The following is a 3,872-nucleotide window of genomic DNA, read 5'->3' as shown; positions in this document are numbered from 1 at the left end:
AGTGTACTTTGCGCGCTGTAGATATTATTTTCCGCGGCATGCAATGTGCGCTATAGAATGTGTTTTCTGCAGCATGCAAATGTATGCTGTTAATATTCTAATCCGCAGCATGCAAAGGTATACTATTGATGTTCTTATCTATATTAAAAAAAAAAATCAATTTCATTGACAAAGATAATAAACTAAAATTTTACAACAAATTTAGTATAAATCTAATCATCACAAAATTAATACAAGTCATTGTTTGTCATTATATCAAAATAAGATATGAAGATCCAAAACAAGATAGGAACTCTCTAACAAACTAACTATTATATAGCAACGATTAAACATCCAATCTATACAAATAAGTAGAATATGTATCAATCATACAATATTATAATACAATATTATAAAGAGGTTTCTCATGAATGTAGAAGAAAGAGTGTTTGCTCCAGTGCTCCTTTTTTCACAACTTCATTCTTTAATTTGATGCTTGCTGAATTCACAAATTCTACAATGTACTTTGTGAAGTTGTTCAGTACAGACATGTGGCAATGTGCACGGGCCACACATGAGGTAAATGACATTCCCAAGAGGCCTTATGTAAAGACCATCTACACGAAGTTGTTGGACCAGGGAACTCACAAACAATGAAGCATATCTGCATGGGCAATGGACCATCAATAAGCTAATGAAAATAATGTAAGTTGCAGAAGTTACAATTGTCAATAAACTTATTGAAATGACAGGCATGGTGAAATAAGAGTAATAGCAAGACCTACTGAGTCTTAACATAAACCATGAGAGTTATTTCATGACTGGACTTTGATAAGCTCAATGCATTTAAGTAGCTTGTTAGTTTTACCTAAAGAAAACTTTATTATTAGCTGAATTGGAATAGTAATCTACTGTGCATCAGAACCATCAGATTTGAGTTAAAAAGCAAAGAGTCCCAATAACTGCTACTCTTTCTACTGCAGTAAGAGCAGATATCGTCTGAACAAATTTCATGTCCCACAACTGCAATACTATCACATGAACACATTAAAAAAGATCAAACAGATTACTTCGTTGGATTATTTAAGGTTGTACTCAAAAACAAAACACTTATATCTTAGTTCTGGAAGGAAATTCAGCTCTAACTGATACATTGGATAAATTTGTCAATGGAAACAAAACACAAATAATCACTTATATCAATGTAAAAAAACCAGCAAAGTGAACATGACAAAGTTATATTGTTCCTGTATTTTACAAAATTATAAAGATCATCCAATTAGGATCAGGCGATCAACACCAAGCAATGCATATGGTAAATATAAGGGTTAATCCATTGATCAAGCACAACCTTAATCATTTTTTGTTTTTAGTAATTAGGCTCAGCACCAAGCAATGCATATATAGTAAATATAAGGGTGCATACACTAATCTAGTATAACTTAAATGGTTTTTTTCAAATCTAGTACAACCTTTCATTATCTAATCTATCACAACCTACAACATTGTGTTATAATTCCGTATCCATCAAATATCCATTCATGTTTCCGTTAATAAGATGACATGACATTAACTTGTTACTTGCCAACTCAATAAATTGTATATTGATTAATATTCCTTCCATAACAATCTCCTCCTTTTCTCTCCAAGCACACACCCCACCTCCCATCTCCTTTGCTGTTGTTCCCAATAGATCCACTCACCCCACTTAGGTGGTGCAAGTGGCTAACTGAGGGATCTCTCACTCCCACACACACCATTGCTAGTTGGAGGAAGAAGAGGTAGCAGGAAGGAGGTGGTGAGATCATGAGCATTATAAAATGTTGTAAATGTGCTAAGAATATTCTGTAAACTGCAAGAAAAAATTACAGTAGAGATGATTATGATGTCAGAGTTGAACTATCAATCTAAAAGGTAATACACCTCTGAACTTGGATTTGAAATTAGGGTTTTCTTTCAATCCAACACAATTTTATCACTTAACTACAAGTCAAGGGGACAAAATTACAATCTAGATGCAGAACCAGCATAATGCACATTAAAAAGCAACATCAAGATCTACAGAAACTAATATTTCCCCAAATCATCTCTGCAAATCCTAAAAAATGAAAAAGGGATCAAGCCACCACCTTGGAATGTGGGGTTGCTGTAGGACTTCGAATCATTCCTATCAAAGCCTTGCGCCTCGTTGATCATCTCCATCGTCTTTCACGCTGCTGCCGCTACACAGCACAACACCTGATCATCCATGGTTGGCACCAATACATCCCATGGATCCCAGAGAGTAAACTTCAAGATCCTTAAAATAAGTATAAACAATCATAAGCTTTAAAATATTATGCCAAATTGGTGATATGGTTCCAATTGGAACAAAACTGTTTCATGCTATTTTCCAAAGAGAGGCGGACTGAAAGAAAGAAAGAAAGAAAGAAAGAAAGAAAGATGCATCTGATGACTGAAGGAAGGTCATTTACCGTTTCAGAATAGAGCCTTTGATGACTAGCAGAGAGAGGCGGCGTCGGTGAGGAGGAGGCAGCGAGGCAATGAAGATGATGGAAAGTCGAGGCAGCGAGGAGGAGCAATGAAGATGATGGAAAGTCGAGGCAGCGAGGAGGAGGCAGAGAAGATGGCGGAAAGTCGAGGCGGTGAGGAGGGGGCGAAGAGTCGAGCGGTGAGGAGGGTAGAGAGTAGCGAGGGTTTTAGGAAAGAAAAAGATGGAAATAAATAAAAACAGCTCTGCTTATTTCATTTGCAGCGTACCCACGCTGTTGATAATAAATAGATATATTAATAATGTGTCAATTTTCTGCATGCCATCATTGTTACTTATTATTTATAGCGCACGTTTATATGCATGCTATTAATAATAATATTAATGATGTGCTTTTAATATGCGCCGTTAATGAATTTTTTTTCTCAAGTTTATATTATTAACAGCGCACATCAATATGCACACCGTTAATAATACTATTAACGGTGTACTTTTAATGTGCGCTGTTAATAGCACGCCGTGGAAAAGTAATTTTCTTGTAGTGTGTAATTTGGGATTGGTGCGGTAGTTCAATAATAGTTCTTTAGTGGAATGAATTATTATTGATGAAATTAAGTTGTGTGTTCGGGGCGAACACGGGATGCTTAATTTCATCGGGAGACCAAAACCAATTCCTCCTCTCGGTCCCTATCGTAGCCTCTAGTATATAGAGATTTATACCCACCGCATACCCACCTTCTTATCCATCCAATGGGGCCGACCAAACTAGCTTGGAACCCAAGCTAGGGCCGGCCAAGATCAAGTGGATGAGTCATGTAGGTGACCGGCCAAAGCTTGGGTCCCAAGCTTAGGTGGTCGACCACTAGAATATTAAAAAGGATTTTTATTAAAATTATTTCTTATGTGGATATCATGATTTTAAAAGAGAGTTTAAAAATTAAAAATTTCCTTTTATAACTTTCTACAAAAGATTAAGAGAAGAGATTAATCTCTTTCCTTATTTGTAGTTTAAAAGGATGGTTTTAATTTTTGGTAAAAACTTTCCTTATTTGTAAATCATCTACATGTTTAAAAGAGAGTTTAAAATTTGAAATCTTTCCTTATTTGTTGATTAAAGGAGAATTTTAAATTTTAAGAAAACTTTCCTTTTTAACTATGTTCATGATTTAAAAGAGAGTTTAAAATTAAATATTCTCTTTTACAAAAGATTAAGAAAAGATTTGATATCTTTCCTTATTTGTAAATTAAAAGAGATTTTAATTTTTAGAGATAACTTTCTTTTTATCCACATGTTTAAAAGAAAGATTTTAATTTATTAAATTTCCTTTTTATAAACCAATCATGAAGGGATAAAAATTATTGGATAAATTTTATAAATTTCCGGAAGCAAATAAGGAAGTTT

General features: G+C 34.5%; 1 long non-coding RNA gene across 1 annotated transcript; it reads right to left on the bottom strand.

The window, feature by feature from the left end:
• Positions 1 to 270: 270 nt before the first annotated feature.
• LOC122039822 lies at positions 271 to 2,726 on the bottom strand. Its single transcript, XR_006128393.1, has 3 exons — positions 2,454 to 2,726; positions 2,109 to 2,278; positions 271 to 643 (listed from the first exon to the last, which is right to left on the bottom strand). It is a non-coding gene; the product is annotated as an uncharacterized LOC122039822 (long non-coding RNA).
• Between the last annotated feature and the right edge of the window lie 1,146 nt (positions 2,727 to 3,872).

The sequence above is a fragment of the Zingiber officinale genome, chromosome 2A, assembly GCF_018446385.1.
Source record: "Zingiber officinale cultivar Zhangliang chromosome 2A, Zo_v1.1, whole genome shotgun sequence".
Classification (NCBI taxonomy): domain Eukaryota; kingdom Viridiplantae; phylum Streptophyta; class Magnoliopsida; order Zingiberales; family Zingiberaceae; genus Zingiber; species Zingiber officinale.
Note: the sequence above shows the minus strand (reverse complement) of the source record. Positions and strands in the feature narration are given on the sequence as shown.